The sequence below is a fragment of the Loxodonta africana genome, chromosome 6 (genome assembly GCF_030014295.1).
Source record: "Loxodonta africana isolate mLoxAfr1 chromosome 6, mLoxAfr1.hap2, whole genome shotgun sequence".
NCBI classification, from domain to species: Eukaryota; Metazoa; Chordata; class Mammalia; order Proboscidea; family Elephantidae; genus Loxodonta; species Loxodonta africana.
Genome location: NC_087347.1, coordinates 10,560,859 through 10,580,200, shown reverse-complemented (window position 1 = coordinate 10,580,200; position 19,342 = coordinate 10,560,859). Strand labels below are relative to the sequence as shown.

General features: G+C 41.5%; 1 protein-coding gene across 4 annotated transcripts in view; it reads left to right on the top strand.

Annotated features, from left to right (window-relative positions):
• Positions 1-19,342, top strand: part of DIS3L2 (DIS3 like 3'-5' exoribonuclease 2) — a 386,862-nt gene that overhangs the window by 101,956 nt on the left and 265,564 nt on the right. The gene's annotated exons all lie outside the window — the stretch shown is intronic.

The window sequence follows — 19,342 nt, the reverse complement described above, 5'->3', positions numbered from 1 at the left end:
TTAATTACAGTTTTAAATTTCTTTATTGATGTAGGGGGTGCTGGGTTTTTAAACCATTACCTTAATTTTTTTTTACACTCTTCTTATTGATAACTGATACTGAAGACAGTTCAAGTTTTTGATTTCTTTTTGTGTCCATTTTGGTTATTTGTCTTATTCAGGGAATTTTTCCATTTCATCTAAGTTGTAGACTGTATTAGCATAAAACTGTTCATAATATTCCTTTATTACACTTTTAATATCTCTGGCATTTCTAATGGTGGCCCATCCTTAATATCTGGTATTAGCAATCTGTGTATTCTGTTTTTTTTTTTTTTTTAAACCAGTCTAACTGGAGGTTTATCAGTGTTTTCAAATAATAACTTTTGATTGCATTCATTTTTCTCTATTTTTTTGTTTGATTTCCTGTTTCATTAATTTCCTCTTTTAAGTGTATTATATTTTCCCCTCTACTTATTTTGGGTTTAAATAGCTTCTCCTCCACCCTGTCTCCCCTTATGGTAGAAGCTTAGCTAACTGATTTTAGCCCTTTCTTCTTTTCCATTATAAGCACTTAAAGGTATATGTTTTTCTCTAGACACAACTTTAGATGTGCCTCACCAAAAAAAAAAAAAAAAATTTTTTTTGAGTTGCATTTTCATTATCATGCAGTTCAAAATATTTTCACATTTTATTTGTGATTTCTTCTTTTGGCCCATGCATTATTTTTAAGTGTGTAGTTGAATTTCCAAATATTTAAGAGCTTTTCTAGACATCTTACTGTTATTCATTTCTAATTTAATTATTGTATGGTCAGAGGGCATACTCTGTAAGAGATCAAGCTATTGAAATCTATTGACATTTGTTTGGCTGAGCATATAGTCTGTCTTGGACTCTACTGCTTACTTGCTATATAACCTTACACTTAACTTTTCTAATTTTCAATTTCTTCAGTTATAAAATGGGGACAATAAATACCGTACCTACTTACAAGTTGTTGTAAGTTCCAGTGAGTAAATGTAATCTATATAAAATAGTTTGTAACTTACAAGCAGCTTGTTTTAGGCTGGGTTCTCTAGAGAAGCAAAACCAGTAAAGCATATATATACGCGTGTGTATATATATCAAGGAAATGGCTCATGAGGTTGTAGAGGCTGGAATGTCTCAAATCCATAGGTCAGGATGGAGGCTTTTCCTGATTCATATGTCCACAGGGGCTGGTGAACCCAAGAATGGCAGGTCAGACAGCTGTGCTCTTGCTCACAGGCTGGGAAGTCTGATGAATCCCAAGATTGGCAGGTAAGACAGCAGGTAAGCTGCTAGGTCAGGTCCCAAGAACTGGGGGTCAGATGAACAAGAGCTAGCTGTAGGATCTAGAGCAAGCAAAAGCCCCTGAGCAAAAAAGCCCCTGCCTATATTGGATGCAGGCCACACCTCCAAGGAACTCCCTTTCAACTGACTGGCTACTCATAGCAGTTCCCATCATTTAAGTGATTATATCAAACCTTACCATGGAAGGGATCACATCATCATACGACTGCCAAACTACATCATACATGCCAAACCACCGAGCATCATGGCCCAGCCAAGTTGACACACAACCTAAGAATCACAGAGCTCCACAAATTGCTGTGAGTTGTCTGTGATATTGTGTTGTGCTGAGGTCCTTTTTCTAGGGTTAGAGAGGTCATCACCTCAGCTCATTTGCACTGTTGAGCAGTGTTTTGAAGGATGGGTTCCATGGACTAAGCCACTTTGTAGGTAAACAGTGATCTGTGGTCTGATGTTGGCCAACATAAGGGGGCAAGAGACTCTTAGAAGCTGGAAGTTCAGACTGTTGAAAACTGTAGCCATTATTATATATATTGCACAGGGGTGTCATCTTGGAATGCGAGGGAGAATCTGGGGGAATCCTTCATTACATTCATTGAAAAAGTATCATTTTTACTCCATGGCATTTATCGATATTAATTTATTCAAGAAATATTTATTAAGTACTTACTGTCTGCTGGATATATTAAGTGCTGAATATATAACAGTGAGCAAAACAGGCAAAATAAATAAATAAAAAATCCTTGCCTTCGTGGTGCTTGTATTCCACTGGGAAAGACATAATAAATAATATAAATAAAATACAGTATATAATATGTGCAATAATGATAAGTGCTGATAAGGAAAAAAAAAATAAGGAAAAGAGAAATGAATTTTGGGGGTAGGGACTGAGATTTTAAATTGGGTGGCTGAAGGAGGTCTTATTGAGAAGGCGACTTTGAGTAAGAACCAAAGGATTTTGGGGAGCTATCCTTGTGGAGATCTTGGGGAACAGCATATGTGGGCCTGGTGTGTTCAAGGAATAGCAACAAGGCTGAGGTGGAGAATCGTAGGAAATGAGATCAGAGGGGTCACGGGGGCTGGGGGTGCGTATTAGGTCCTGTGGGTCGTAGTAAATTTTGGTTTTCGCTCTGACTGAGGTGGAAAGCCTTGGAGGGTTTTGAACAGAGAATTGACAAAATCTGAATTATGCTTTAATAGGGCTAGACTTAAAGGCAGGGAGGTAAAGGTATGGAAGGGACAGTATTTAGGAGGCTGTTTGTTATTGTTACCTACATTCAGGAGAGACATAATGGTGACTGAACCAGGGTGGTAGCAATGGTGATAATGAAGGTAGAGCTGACAGGATTAGCTGAGAGATGGGATGTGTGTGTGTGTTTATGTGCTTACACGTGTGCAAATGAGGGAAAGAGATACCAGGATAACAGGGCTTTTGGCCTGAGTAACTGGAAGAATGGAGATGGTTTGTTCCTGTTAACTCAATAAGAGCTACTTTTGTATCAACTACCTTAGGCAGACAAAGTTCCCAGTAACATGCATGCCTTTGAGAATGTCTGTGATGTTTCTCTAAAGTGATAGTGTCCATAGTTGTATTTTATAATGAAAGAGGTTTATTGGCAAGCCTTGTCAGGAACTCCCTGTGGAAATATCAGTTGCTTTTCTTGGCTCCCAGGTATTTCCTGAACAGTGTATTATACTTTGTCCCAAGTGTGCCATTAAGGGATTTGAAAGTTTGCTAAAACGTGTGGCAAGTGAGTGCTGTCACTTAAGCCCTGCCAGAGGAGCCAGGAAGCAAACGGCAGCTCCCAGCTAGACTTCTTGATGTGCATTTGCTCTGAGTCAGAGGCTCAGGTAGAGGGAGAGGCCCTGGGGGCATTGTCTCTTGTGCACAAAGCCTCCACCTGACACTGGTGCCACAGCCTTCCAGCAGAAAGTGCCCATGGAAGCAGGTATATGTAAATCTTTTGGAAAAGCTCCGTGATACCAAGTTGATAGCAAGCCCCCACCCCAGGGGAATGTAGTAGGGTTTATGTACTGAATTTTCCGATGCTGGTGTAGACAGGCTATTTTTATACGATTTAAAATAGCCCGCATTGAAGATTGCCTTTGTGCTCAAGAAAGGGTTTTTCCATATCAGTAAACCAGGAAACTACGAAATGTTTCCTGCTTGGAGTTTGGGTAAGCCAGCATGCTGGAAATGCTACCTGGCATTTTTATTTAGGATTCTGTTTGAATTGTTTGGTTAAAGCGAACTTTTCTGTTTGCTCCCTAGTTTTGAAATACAGTACTTTAATTTTAAAAGGAAGGAAAGAAAAAAATGAATCTACATCACACGTGTGGAAGTGAACATTTCCTCTTCTTGATTCTGGTGACTTTGAGTTGCGAGATCTAAGTGACAGCACAGTGTAGACTGTTCTCTCCCCTCCTGAATGACGGACGAATGGCTACTTACCAATTCTGAAAGGGCAGGGAAATGTCCTGTAAGCTGTGCTTAGATCTAGGCTTTCTCTTCTTCAGCTATTCATTCTTGATTTTTCTTGCTAAGACTTGTTTTCAGTTTAGGGAAGAAAGAACTCTATGGACCTATTTGAGTTTATATTGAAACTGGAGTTGTACTTTAGATATGAAGACCTAGAATTATTTTAGAAAGGTACATTTATTTCATTGTCTTCCAATTGTATTCATTTGCATCTATTTACATTTGCTTCTTATGCTTGGCAATAAAATAACTTGCATGTTTCCTGGTTTCCAAACCACCCTGCATTCATGGAGGAGGATGTAGTAGATGGCAGTATCATGCATCTTCATTTAGCTGGCTCTTGCCACTTGGTAGTAGTTTTATTCTTTTCTTGTTATTTCTTAAGACTGCTGCTTTTAAAACTAATTCAAAATAAGTCTTTCTCATTCTCTTCAGAAGAGGAGTGAAGGGAACCAGTATCTACTAAGCATTTTCTACTGCCAAACATTGTGGAAGACTCTGGGGAATAATAAGATTAATGTCTCTGGGGAATAATAAAATTAATGTGACGTGGTGTCTTAGCTATCTAGTGGTGCTATAACAGAAATATCACACGTGGATGGCTTTAACAAATGGAAATTTATTCTCTCACAGTCTAGGAGGCTGGAAGTCTAAAATCAGGGCACCAGTTCCAGGGGAAGGCTTTCTGTCCCTGTCGACTCTGGGAGAAGGTCCTTGTCATCAATCATCCCCTAGTCTAGAAGCTTCTCAGTGCAGGAACCCTGGGTCTGAAGGATGTGCTCTACGCCTGGCTCTTCTTCCTTGATGGTAGGAGGTCCCCATCTCTCTGCTTGCTTCTCTCTCTTTTTATATCTTGTAAGATAAAAGGTGATGCAGGCCACACCCCAGGGAAACTCCCCTTACATTGGATTAGGGCCATGACCTGATTAAGGGTGTTGCATCCCACCCTAATCCTTTTTAACGTAATCTAATCTTGCCTCATCAACCATAGGCAGATATTAGGATTTACAACACATAGGGCAATTACATCAGATTACAAAATGGAGGATACTCAAACAATAATGGGAATCGTGGCCTAGCCAAGTTGACACATATTATTTGGGGACAATTCAATCCATGACACATGGTTTGCTGTCCAGTAGAAAATAGAAATGTGCAAACCAATCAATGTAAGATAGCCTGATAAAGAACCTTATAGTGAAAGAATAGCCAAGGGTTACGAAGGAAGGCGATAGAACATTTCTTGGGAGAGGAAGGTTGGACAGAACAGTAGTCATGAAAGAGCTGGATCTTGAATTTTGATTCTTTGCCAAGCAGACAAATGCAGAGGCCTTTGATGCAATGGATGTCAGTGGTGGGAGCCGTGTGTACAAAGTTCGCCCTGAAACCTGTTTATCCTCTGCTCCCGTGTCTTCTTTTCAGTTGACTCTTCTGGGAGATTTCCTCAGAGTGTCTGGGACTGTGAGCACTGGATTTAGAGCCCAGACCTGTGTGCGTGTCCTAGCTCCGGCACGGTAGCTGTGGGACTGAGCCCTGCCTGAACCTGTTTCCTCCTCTGTGACATGGAGCTAGTCCCCTTTGAGTAACCAGGGTCATTGTGTGAGTCAAATCAGTCAGTGTGTAATGTGAAGGTGAAGAGCGATTATAACCTTAGTGTTTATTATGATTAACACATTCACAATTATATTTAAACTCTTTCTACTTCACTAACTCTTGTTCCTTGTTGAACGCCTTTATTTGAATCTTTCCTCAGAGCTTTATTCACAGCTGCTCCTGTCAGTTGGCACTTGGCCCTGGGACACCTTTGCTTAACTGCTATCCTTCAACTGGAATTGAATCAACGGCAATGGGTTTGGTTTAATACCCAAACCAAAAAACAAACTTGTTGCCTTCAAGTTTATTCTGACTCATAGCAACCATATAGGACAGAGTAAAACTGCCCCATAGGGTTTCCAAGGAGCAGCTGGTGAATTTGAACCACCGATCTTTTGGTTAGCAGCTGAGCTCCTAACCGCTGTACCACCAGGGCTTCTATCCTCCAATACTCACTTCAGTCTGCAGACCTACATTTCTAGTTGCCACCTGATGTCTGTCATTGTCATGGATTGAATTATGTCCCCCCAAAAATGTGTGTACCAACTTGGCCAGGCCATGAGTCCCAGTATTGTGTGGCTGGTCCTCTATTTGTGATTGTAATTTTATGTTAAGAGGATTAGGGTGGGATTGTAACACCACCTTTACTCAGGTCACCTCCCTGATACAACGTAAAGGGAGTTCCCCTGGGGTGTGGCCTGAACCACCTTTTGTCTCTAAAGAGATAAAAGGGAAAAGAAGAAATAAAAGGAGAAGGAAGGAAGCAGAGAGTTGGGAGCCTCATTCCACCAAGAAAGCAGCACTGCGAGCAGAGCACATCCTTTGGACCTGAGGTTCCTGTGCTGAGATGCTCCCAGACCAAGGGAGAGTGATGACAGGGAATTTTCCTCCAGAGCTGACAGAGAGAGAAAGCCGGCCCCTGGAGCTGACACCCTGAATTTGGACTTGTAATCTACTAGACTGTGAGAGAATAAATTTCTTTGTTAAAGCCATCCACTTGTGGTATTTCTATTACAGCAGCGCCAGATGACTAAGACAGTCATCACCTTGGACCTCCTGGGTCTGAAGACTAAGTTTGTTAACATTTCTCCGTATATAACCGCTCCTAAATTCTGGTTTCTGGTATCTGAGTTTAGGACCTTGGAATTACCTTTGACTTTTCCTTCCCCTTGCTTCAGGTTGTTCTTCAGAATTTGAAGGCTCCTCACTGAGGTCATTGTTATTATTAAAGCATGCATTTATTAAGCTCCTGCCACGTTCCAGGCACCTGTGCCAGGAGTTTTTCACAATTATCTCATTTAGTTTCCACAGTAATTGCACAATTATCTCATTTAGTTTCCACAGTAATCGTAGGAGATTGGATACATTTTAAAGATAATAAAACTGAGGTTCAGAGAGTTGAAACAACTTTGCCAGTGTAAATAGAAAGTGGCAGAGCCATGACTCAGACTCCAGTGTGTTAACTCTAGAGTTCGTGCTCTTCAGCACTTCATTCTACTTCCCACTTCACCAACCTTACAGTAGAGACCAGGTTCATTAGATCTGTACCGAGGACTCTTCACACCTGCTGCTTCATCTTCCTTGCTCATTCTTCCTGTATGTGTTCACTGTACTTGGCATTCATAAAAGAAATTTTTCATTTTCTTACCGCCTTGCTTTTGCATATATGTTCTTTCCCACCTTAGACTCTCTTCTCCGTTTCTTGTGTGTACTTATCAAAATCCTGGGGGAGGCAGGGTAGTGTTATATAACAAGCCAGGGCTTGGGAGTTGTTATTTGCTATTGAATTGATTCTGACTCAGGGTGACCCCGTGTGTGCTGAGTAGAACTGTCCCATAGGCTTTTCAAGGCTGTGACCTTTCAGAAGCAGGCCTGTCTTCCGAGGTGCCTCTGGGTAGGTTCGAACTGCCAACCTTTCAGCTTAACTGTTCGTGCCACCCAGGGACTAGGTCTTGGGAGTTGAGTGGTTTGTCTTTAAATCCTAGTTCTGCCACTTTGCTGGTTGAATGACTTTGGAATTAAGCCTAAACCTCAACTTCTAGTCTGAAGAACAGGGGAATAATAATAATACTTGTGAGAGGAATTAATGAGGTAATATAGCTAGAAGCTTTTGTTCTCAGTGGGCACTAAGTAAATGTAGCGCTAGTTCTACTCTCCACGTATACATTTTTTGTGTTCCTAATTATACCCCTCAGAGTGCTGCAGACTAGTGCTCTTTAAACTGTGGCTTTTTTATCTGATGGAAGCGTTAACAAGTGACAGACCCCTTTATCAAAAAGGAAAAGCATAGTCAAATCGGAAATAGTAGAACCAACCACTCAAGAGTCAATGTGCCCCGAGTTCATAAGGCAGAGGCCAGATTGCCGCTGTCTGTCCCCCAGAGCATAAATATTGTGCCTTTTGGAGAAAGGGAATCACCGTTTCCTCCCAGCCCACCGCCCTACCACTCTGTGGCCCAATTTTACCTTCCCAAGGAGACAATAGGTAGATTACAGATCTGGCCCTGGCAAAGCCAACTGCAGGGTATCTGACAAAGAATGCGTGTGTGTATGTTGTGTGTGTGCACACCTGCACACATGCATACTTGTGTTTGGACAGGTTCAAGGAGATTAAAATCAATGAGTACTGTAGTGTGCTACTTCTCGAACATTTCTAGTAGCTGCGGTTGACATGTTTATTTTGTACCATTAATCCCAAATTGATATCTGCCTATATTTTCACTGTTTGTTTATTCTTCATTGGGTTTGTGTGTTGCTTGTCCTGCCCTGTTCACGGTAAAGACTGAGAGCGAAACATCCTGTGTGACGCAGCTACTTGATACTCTCACTAATCGGTTTCTGTCCTGTCCTCCAGAGACTAGACTAAACCTCCAAGGGAGAAATAACCCCAGGCGTAGCCTGCGCTCAGAATAATAGGGGCAGTCAGCTGCCTCGCCCTCTCAGGCCTGTGGAGGAAACCAGAGGGATTTTAAAAGTCCTTGGTTAACCAGGTCAGTAACGTACCCACTTCCCTCAGGAGGGGCCTTTCAGTCTGAGCCTAGAATGCTCCAAAATACTGATCACCCTGAGCTGGTATCCTTCAGCACCCGGTCCTGTACTCTCCCTGTTTGTACCTCCTTATGGAGCATTTTCTACTGATCTGTAGACGTGCATTTGTCTGTGGAGGAAGGGTCTTCAGCTTTCAGTAGATTCCAGCGGGATCTGCTAACCTTCAAAGTGAAGAACCACTGAACAACTTTTTCAATGTCAGTCCTACAAAACAAAGACTCTTACTTTACAGAGCCAAGGAAAAGTAGGCTACTGTCTTCTAACCCACAGACCCTTGTCTCTGAAAACTTTTCTGAAGGTTCTCTTGCATCCTGATAGTCCTTCAAATTCATTCTTCTACCCATTTATCCATCTGTCTATTCATCAGATATTTATTGAGCACCTAGATTGTGCACATTGCTGTGGAATGTCCAGAGACGTGTAAGATGTAATTGGTGAGCATACATTCTAACAGATAAGTCATAGACATAGTATAGTAGAGAAAGTGTGAAGGGCCATACAAGAGGTGCAGAGAAATTGCTTTGGGATGTTAGAGGAGGGAAAAATTACTCTTGCCTCTGATGGGATGGGGAGGAACTGGGAAGATTATGTGGTGGGTTCTGTATTGTAGAAAACCCAAGCTATTTGGACCAGGTCTTGAGAGGTGGATAGATTTTAGATATGTGTGTCTTCTCCAGTTCTTTAGTCATCTGTAAGAGACTAGCGTGTACCTGGTGGGTGCCAAGCGCTAGCCAGGGCCACTTCATGGACTTTACAGTTTATTGGGGAAGATAGACTCCGAACAAGTAATTTAACTAATTCATTTAAGTAATTAAATTGCTGTATTCATTCACTTATTCAGCATGTATTTGAGTGACTACTAACTGCTATTCTCAACTCTTGGAATGTAGCAGTGAACACAATAGATAGCTTCTGTGCTCATGAAACCCACGTTCTAGTTTGGGAGATAGAATATAAGCTTTTTCACTTTCAGTGTTTACCTTGAACAGGGTAGGACGAACACCACATTATAATATATAATATATATTATATATAATTTATAGTAAATATATATTTTCAGGTAGTGATAAGTACAGGGATGAAAATAAAGCAGGGGTAAGGGGACAGAGAACTGACAGTGAGGTGGGCTCTTTTAGTTAATATGTGAGGAGGATATTTGAGCAGAGACCTCAACAAAATGAGAGGGCAAGCCCAGTTAGTAGTTGGGGAAAGCTTTCCTGATAGAGGGGGTTATGTTTATGATCTGTTGATTTTAGCAACCATCGATGATCATTTCCTGAATGCATTGTTTCAACCGGGATGGCAGAATGGTGATATTGACAGTCTTTCATTTCTTCTTAATTTAATTAGCTGAAATTCTTCCATGAAGAAGGACTTGACTTCATCAGCTGTTGGTCAACCTGCTGTACAGTTTGTACAGGAAAGACAGAGTAATGCTCAGACTTCTTTAAGGTTGATCAGTGATTTTTTTTCTCCTTACTATTATGAACTTGTGGATCTTAACATATTTAATGTGTTCCAGTCTATATCAGCTCTCTGTCTTTTTTGGTGTTCAAATTGTACTATTTTTTGCTTACAAGAGCCCATTTATGATGGTTCCTGAGTCCCTTTGATAAGACCATAGTAGTCTGTGATCACTTCCTTGCATTCCTGGTGTCTTAGACTGGGTTCTCTAGAGAAGCAAAACTAGTGAGGCGCACATGCGTTTGTGTGTGTGTGTGTGTGTGTGTGTATGTATTTGTTATTGTTAGGTGCTGTCAAGTTGGCTCCAAGTCAATAACAACCCTATGTACAACAGAACGAAACACTGCTTGGTCCTTTGCCATCCTTACAATCACTATTATGCTTGACCCCATTGTTGCAGCCACTGTGTCAGTCCATCTTGTCAAAGGTCTTCCTCTCCTTTGCTTACCCTCTACTTTATCAAGCATGATGTCCTTCTTCAGGGACTGTATATATATATATATATATACACACACACATATATACACACACACACACACACATATGTATATATGGACAGAGAGAGAGAGAGATGTATCTCAAGGAAATGGCTTACACAGTTATAGAGGCTGGCAAGCCCCATGTCAGGCGTCAGGCTGGAGGCTTCCCCTAACTTATGTAGCTATGGGGCTGACAAACCCAAGATTGGCTGGTCAGGAGTCAGGCTGCTGGCTCACAGGCTGCGGAGGCTGACAAATCCAAGATTGGCATGTAAGATGGTAGGCTGCTAGCTCACAGACTGCAGAGGTGGATGAATCCCAAGATCAGCAGACAATATGGTAGGCTGCTGGCTCAAGTACAAAGAAGCGGAGATCAGAAACAGATGAGCCGAATGTAGGATCCAGAGCAAGCAACAGAGCTTAGACAGAACTTCCATATATATATTGGATACAGGCCACACCTAGAGGAAATTCCCCTTACAACTGATTGGCTGATCACATTAGATCACTTCATGGAAGATGACTACATCATTACGTAACTGCCAGACTACATCATTACATAACTGCCAAATCACTGAGAATCATGGCCCAGCCAAGTTGACACACAACCGTAACCATCACACCTGGTATGACAAGACATTCCAAGTTTATCTTGTCCATTTCCTGTTCTAGACTTGAATCGATTTTGTTCTCCAAGGAGCCCTAAAACCCTTACTTTCCACCAATATGGCATATGAAATGGTTACAGAGTGCCTTTTGTATACCGTGAGCTCATGATGATCTTTTTTCCTCATAGCGCAGTGGTTGAGAACTGTGGCCACTAACCAAAAGGTCAACAGTCTGAATCCACTGGCCGCTTCTTGGAAACCCTGTGGAACAGCTCTACTCTGTCCTACACGGTCATAACTCCATATCAACTCGACAGCAATGGGATATTTGTTCTATCCTTGTGTGTTTGAGTTAATAAAATAGAATGCAAATGCCTTTAAAAATGCGACATGTTAATTTATCTTTTAATTGCACAGTTTTGAATGACTTGATTGATTCATTAAGTGCTGTTGCCTTATGGAATTTTTTGCTTTAGTAACTCAAAAAAGGAATTTATTGCTTAAAACACTAATTCTCTTTTTTTTGTTTTTTAAATTTTTATTGTGCTTTAAGTGAAAGTTTACAAATCAAGTCAGTCTCTCATACAAAAATTTGTATACACCTTGCTATATATACTCCTTGTTGCTCCCCATCTAATGAGACAGCATACTCCTTCCCTTCACTCTCTATTTTCGTGTCCATTTGGCCAGCTTCTGACCCCCTCTGCCCTCTCATCTCCCCTCCAGACAGGAGCTGCCCACACAGTTTCATGTGTTTACTTGATCCAAGAAGCTCACTCCTCACCAGTATCATTTTCTATCGCATTGCCCAGTCCAATCCCTGTCTAAAGAATTGGCTTTGGGAATGGTTCCTGTCTTGGGCTAACAGAAGGTCTGGGAACCAGGACCTCCAGGGTCCTTCTAGTCTCAGTCAGACCATTAAGGCTGGTCTTTTTACCAGAATTTGAGGTCTGCATGCCACTGCTCTCCTGCTCCCTCAGGGGTTCTCTGTTGTGTTCCCTGTCAGGGCAGTCATCGGTTGTAGCCAGGCATCATCTAGTTCTTCTGGTCTCAGACTGATGTAGTCTCTGGTTAAAACACTAATTCTTGAATATGTTGTTGTTGTTGTTAGGTGCCATTGAGTTGGTTCCAACTAATAGCAACCCACTGTACAACAGAATGAAACACTGTCTGGTCTTGCACCATCCTCACAGTCACTGCTATACTTGAGCCCACTGTTACAGCCACTTTGTCAATCCATCTTGTTGAGGGTCTTCCTCTTTTTCGCTGACCTTCTACTTTACCAAGCATGATGTCCTTTTCCAGGGACTGATCCCTCCTGATAACATGTCCAAAGTATGTGAGATGTAGTCTCGCCATCCTTGCTTCTAAGAAGCATTCTGGCTGTATTACTTCCAAGACAGATTTGTTTGTTCTTTTGGCAGTCTATGGCATATTCAGTATTCTTCTCCAACACCACAATTCAAAGGCGCCGATTCTTCATCTGTCTTCCTTATTCACTGTCCAGCACTCGCATGCATGTGAGGTGACTGGAAATACCATGGGTTGAGTCAGGCGCATCTTAGTCTTCAAGGTGACATCATTGCTTTTTAACACCTTAAAGAGCTCTTTTGCAGCAGATTTTTCCAGTGCAGTGTGCCTTTGATTTCTTGACTGCTGCTTCCATGGGTGTTGATTGTGGACCCAAGTAAAATGAAATCTTTGACAATCTTTCTCCATTTATCATGATGTTGTTTTTTGGTCCAGTTGTGAGGATTTTTGTTTTCTTTTTGTTGAGGCGTGATCCATGCTGACGGCTATGATCTTTGATCTTCGTCAATAAGTGCTTCAAGTTCTCTTCACTTTCAGCAAGGAAGGTTGTGTCATCTGCATATCGCAGTTGTTAATGAGTCTTCCTCCAATTCTGATGGCCATTGTTCTTCATAAGTCCAGCTTCTCGGATTATTTGCTAAGCATATAGATTGAATAGGTATGGTGAAAGGATGCAACTCTGATACACACCTTTCTTGACTTTAAACCATGTAATATCCCTGTCTGAGGCACCTAGTGCTACTGTAACAGAAATACCACAAGTGGATGGTTTTAGCAAACAGAAGTTTACTCTCTCACAGTCTAGTCTCAAATCCCAAATTCAGGGTATCAGCTCCAGAGGAAGGCTTTCTTTGGCTTGAGTCTGGAGGAAGGTCCTTGTCATCAATCTTCCCCTGGACTAGGAGCTTCTCTGCACATGAACCCCAGGTCCAAAGGACAAACTTTGCTCCCGATGCTGCTTTCTGTGTGGTATGAGGTCCGCATGTCTCTCTGCTGGCTTCTCTCTTTTATGTCTCAAAAGAGATTGGCTCAAGACACAGTCCAATCTCGTAGATTGAGTCCTGCCTCATCAATATAATTGCCTCCCATCCCCACTTATTAACATCATAGAGTTGGAATTTACAACATGGGAAAATCACATCAGATGACAAAGTGGTGGATAATCACACAATACTGGGAATCATGGCCTAGCCAAACTGATACACGTATTTTTGGGGGAGACAGTTTAATCCATGACAATCTTCTTGTTCTGTTTGGATAAGTGCCTCTTCATCTATGTAGAGGTTCCTCACGAGCACAATGAAGTGTTCTGGAATTCCTGTTCTTTGTAATATTATCCATAATTTGCACAAGCCTTTGCATAGTCAATAAAACACAGGTAAACATCTTTCTGGTATTCTCTGATTTCAGCCAGGATCCATCTGACATTAGCAGTGATATCCCTCGTTCCACGTCCTCTTCTGAGTCTGGTTTGAGTTCCTGGCAGTTCCTTGTCAATATACTGCTACAGCCACTTTTGAATGTTCTTCAGCAAAATTTTACTTGCATGTGATAATTTCCACATTCTATTGGATCACTTTTCTTGGGAATAGGCATAAAATTGGATCTCTTCCAGTTGGTTGGCCAGGTAGCTGTCTTCCATATTTCTTGGCATAGGTGAGTGAGCACTTCCAGCACTACATCTGTTTGTTGAAACATCTCAATTGGTATTCCGTCAATTCCTTGTGCCTTGTTTTTTCACTGAGGCCTTCGATGCTTGGACTTCTTTCCTCAGTACCATCAGTTCTTGATCATATGCTGCCTCCTGAAATGGTTGAATGTTGACCAATTCTTTTTGGTATGGTGACTCTGTGTATTCCTTCTATCTTCTTTTGATGTTTCCTGCATCTTCTAATATTTTCCCCCTAGAAGCCTTCAATATTGCAGCTCTAGGCTTGAATTTTTTCTTCAGTTGTTTCAGCTCGAGAAATGCCAAGTGTGTTCTTCCCTTTTGGTTTTCTATCTCCATGTCTTTGCACAGGTCATTATAATACTTTACCTTGTCTTCTCAAGTCCCACTTTAAAATCTTCTATTCAGCTCTTTTACTTCATCATTTCTTCCTTTTGCTTTAGCTACTTAACGTTCAAGAGCAACTTGCAGAGTCTCTTCTGACATCTATTTTTATCTTTACTTTCTTTCTTTTCTTTTTAACGATCTCTCACTTTCTTCATGTATAATGTCCTTGATGTCATTCTCCAACTCATCTGGTCTTTGATCATTAGTGTTCAGTGTGTCAAATCTATTCTTGAGATAGTCTCTAAATTCAGGTGGGAGATACTCCAGGTCGTACTTTCGCTCTCATGGAATTGTTCTAATTTTCTTCAGTTACAACTTGAACTTGCATATGAGTAATTGATGATCTGTTCCACAGTTGGCCCCTGGCCTTGTTCTGACTGATGATATTGAGCTTTTCCATCATCTCTTTCCGCAGATGTAGTCGATTTGATTCCTGTGTATTCCATCTGGCGAGGTCCATGTAAAAAAATAGTCTCTGTTTATGTTGAAAAAATATATTTGCAGTGAAGAAGTCATTGGTCTTGCAGAATTCTATCATGCCATCTCCAACATGGTTTCTGTCACCAAGCCTGTATTTTCCAAATATTGATCTTTCTTCTTTGTTTCCATCTTTCACATTCCAATTACCAGTAATTATTAGTGCATCCTGAGTGCATGTTTGGTCATTTCAGACTGCAGAAGTTGGTAAAAATATTCGGTTTCTTCATCTTTGGCCTTAGTGATTGGTGCATAAATTTGAATAATAGTGATATTAACTGGTCTTCCTTGTAGGCTTATGGATATTATCCTATCACTGACAGTGTTGTACTTCAGGGTAGATCTTGAAATGTTCTTATTGACAATGAATGCAATGCCATTCCTCTTCAAGTTGTCATTCCTGGCCTAGTAGACCATATAACTGTCTGATTCAAAATGGCCAATACCAGTTCATTTCAGCTCACTAATTCCTAGAATATCAGTGTTTATGCATTGCATTTCGTTTTTGCAACTTCCAATTTTCCTAGATTCATAAATCATATGTTCCACGTTCTGAGTATTAATGAATGTTTGCAGCTGTTTCTTCTCATTTTCGGTCATAACTTCAGCAAATGAAGGTCCCGAAAGCTTGACGTCATCCACGTCATTAAGGTTGACTCTACTTTGCACTGGGTTTGGGTGGGTTCTACTTTGAGGAGGCAGCTCTTTCCCAGTAGTCTTTTGAGTGTCTTCCAACCTGAGGGGCTCGTCTTCCGGCACAATATCAGACAGTGTTCTGCTGGTAGTCATAAGATTTTCACTGGCTAATTCTTTTCACAAGTAGACCCCTGGGTCCTTCTTCGTGGTCTGGAAGCTCCACTGAAACCTCTCTGTCATGGGTGACCCTTGCTGGTAATTGAATACTGGTGGCATAGTTTCCAGCATCACAGCAACATGCAAGCCCCTGCAGTATGACAAACTGATGGACGCATGGGGGAATTCTTGAATATATGTACTCTAAACCTTAGAAATTATTACAAAGTCAGAACTGGCTTGGTTTTTAAATGTACCCTGGTTTCCAATCATCTTCTCTTTTCTCCATTGACTTTTCCTTGAACTTTGTATGTTTAAGCCAAAGTATAATAAACATAGTAAGCAGGCAGAATCACAGTGATTACAGAATTCCCATTATATATATATTTTTTCATACAGATGAATATATATACACATACGTAGAAAGACTACCTTTCATCATTGGATCGTTAAGCCTCTGAATTTTATAAAGTCAGAATTCTAGTTCCCTTTTTAATATTTTCTCCATGGTCTTTGGAAACCAAATTCTTTGTGAAATCGCTGTGGCCAAAATAAATACATGATAGATACTAAACGCCTGGGCACTTTGCTTAACATTATTCCGTGAGACTACCTGTTACCTGAGATTCTGCCTCCAGCAGGTCAGTTAATTTCTCTCACTACCTTTTCCCCCTTCTCCGGGGGTGAAGTGTGAGTGGGGATGACAATAACAGACCAGAGAGCATGTTGTAGTCACCATGTTTAGATGTAGGGTGCGTGTACACACATACACCTCGCGTCTGTGCTTTGGGTTGCTCTGACAAAGCCCAAGGTTGTGTTAATCCTTTGAAGATGGTTGGAGACGGATTTTCTGAAATATTGTGTTTAGCAAGGACTCTTTAGGAAACTGAGTGGGTTTGCTGATTTCAGTGATGTCAAATTCTTCTTTCATGACTTTCCACTGAATTCCTTCTTTTTGAATGATTTACCTGGAGTCAAGTATGAAATCAGGACCTGTGAGGCAAGGCAGAAGTGCACAGAGGAGCACTGGTTTCATCGTTGTATGTCATTCAGTGTCCTAGCTGTGGCCGCACTCCTGTGCAGGAAGGGCCTAGGGGAATGTTTGCTGGAGGCTTCCGGCCTAGCCAGTTGAACCTTTTTTTACTATCAAAGCAAAGGAGCTTTGTTTGTTTTCTAAACTTTCTGTGAAAATAATGAGTGAATGACTGATTCTGAAAATAGAGATTAAAATTTAGAGTCAAAACATGGTGAGAGTTCAAAGAAAAATCATTAAATATATTCAGAGATCGAGAATCAAGTTGTTAAAAATTTTGTTCAAAAGCAAAATTTTGCTCAGAAAAATTAACCATTGCTTATAAGTTTTGAGTACTACATGTTTACGAAGTCAATTTTTGGAAAAAAAAAATTGGGGAATATATTCTTAGAGTCTGCATATCCTGGTTGTGAATATCTTTGTAACATTTTTACTTTGACTTTCTGAGTGAATATTATAATGTTAACTGGGGATGATAGTGTTAATTGGAATCTGTGGCATTAAAATGTTTTGACACACTAGCAAGCAACCATCTAAGATGCATCAATTGGTCTCAACCCATCTGGAGCAAGAGAGAATGAAGGGCACCAAGGACACGGGGTAATTGTGGGCCCAGGAGACAGAGAGGGTGACATGGACCAGAGACTGCATCAGCCTGGGACCAGAGGAACTGGATGGTGCCCAGCTGCAGCTGATGACTGCCCTGACAAGGAACACAGCAGAGAACCCCTTGGGGGAGCGGGGGAGCTGTGGGATGCAGACCTCAAGTTCTCGTGGAAGGAGCAAACTTGATGGCCTGACTGGGACTGGGGGGACCCTGGAGATCATGGTCCCTGTGCCTTCTGTTGGCCCAGGACAGAGCCATTCCCAGGACCAGCTCTTCATACGCAGATTGGAGTGGACTATGGGATAGAGGGTGATACTGGTGAAGAGTGAGCTTCTTGGATCAAGTAGACACATGAGACTGTGTGGGCAGCTCCTGTCTGGAGGGTAGGTGGAGCGGGGGCAGCTGAATGGACACGAAAGTGGAGGGTGGAAGGAGCGAGTGTGCTGTCTGCTTGGGGGGAGAGTGGCTAGGAGTATATGGCAGGGTGTATGTGGATTTTTGTGTGAGAGACTGACTTGATTTGTGGACTTTCACTTACAGCACAATAAAAATTGAAAAAAAAAAATGTTTCGTCAAAGTTTTCTTTTAATGACTTTTTCTGCCTTGTGTGAGATGAAGGCCTTTCATTAAGCATGCTCTTTGTGTATTCTAGGTCCAACTGGTTGGTTGAAGGCAGGCATCTATTTTGAAACCTCTAGGTTTAGGTTAAACTCTGAAAAATATTAGATCTACCAACTATGATGACATAGAGAAACTGCTAGAGGGGCTCACTCCCTTCAGTCAGGTCTGTGTTGTTTCCTCTGAGAGACATGCCCTAGCTCCTGCTGGTAAACCAGCCTCACCCTCTGGTATTCTGTTTGTTTTCTGTCTTCTTTTTATTTTTAATAGCACTCATCACAATGTTCTATTAGACTTCGAGTTGTTTCTCCTGTCGTATCCTTGGTACCTAGAACAGTACCTGGCACCATGGAAGATACCCCATAATGATTTGTTTACTGAGAAATTGTTCACCATCCATCTCCCCACTAGAGTATAGACCTCACGAGGATGCCTGGCTCAAGGAGGGCCTTCCAACGTTTGTTTGAAAGAACGAATGTACTTCCAACAGTTATCATGTTTATTTTATACATATACATGTATACCCGCGGCTGTCGAGTTGATTCCGACTCATAGTGACCCTATAAGACAGAGTAGAACTGCCCCATAGGGCTTCCAAGGCTGTAATCTTTATGGAAGCAGACTGCCACACCTTTCTCCCTTGGAGCAGCAGGTGGGTTCGAACTGCCGACCTTTCAGTTGGCAGATGAGAGCTTTAACCTCTGCACCACCAGGGCTCCTTATATACACATATGTATACATATATGTGGAAACCCTGGTGGCATGGTGGTTAAGTGCTACGGCTGCTAACCAAGAGGTCGGCAGTTCGAATCCGCCAGGTGCTCCTTGAAAACTCTATGGGGCAGTTCTACTCTGTCCTGTAGGGTCACTATGAGTCGGAATTGACTCGATGGCAGTGGGTTATACATATACATATGCATATACATATATATATCACATTTTAAATCGTGCATTTATTTTGAAATTGCACATAGGGTCCTCATCAAGAAAGGATGTGGTGTGCCAAGAAGCATCGAAACCCCTTGCTGTCAAACTGATTCGCACTCACAGTAACCCTACAGGATCTAGAACCTGCAATATCTGCTGTCCTTTTCGCTAATCGGGATGGGCAGATTTGCCCTTTTTTTTCAATGACTGAACAGCACCTGGTATATTTCAGTACCAGATTCATGGAAATCACAGGGTCTACCATGTGACCCTGCGACACACGAATTGACTGGATTCGTATCTGGAGCCTTTCCTCTAATTTGCTTCATTCTTATTGCTAGTGTAAATGTCCATCAGTTTGTGTGCGTTGTTTACTGATCTCAGGCCTAAAAATGGAGAAGTAAGGGTTTATATTTTTATGAGGGTGCTTTATAAGCTCTTTTGCTCGCACATAACTTTGATTTTTCCATTTCATCTTGTATTCTTGTGGCTTCACTTGGGACGCAGTGACATTCTGTGTTGTCTTCTGTTGTTTTTAAC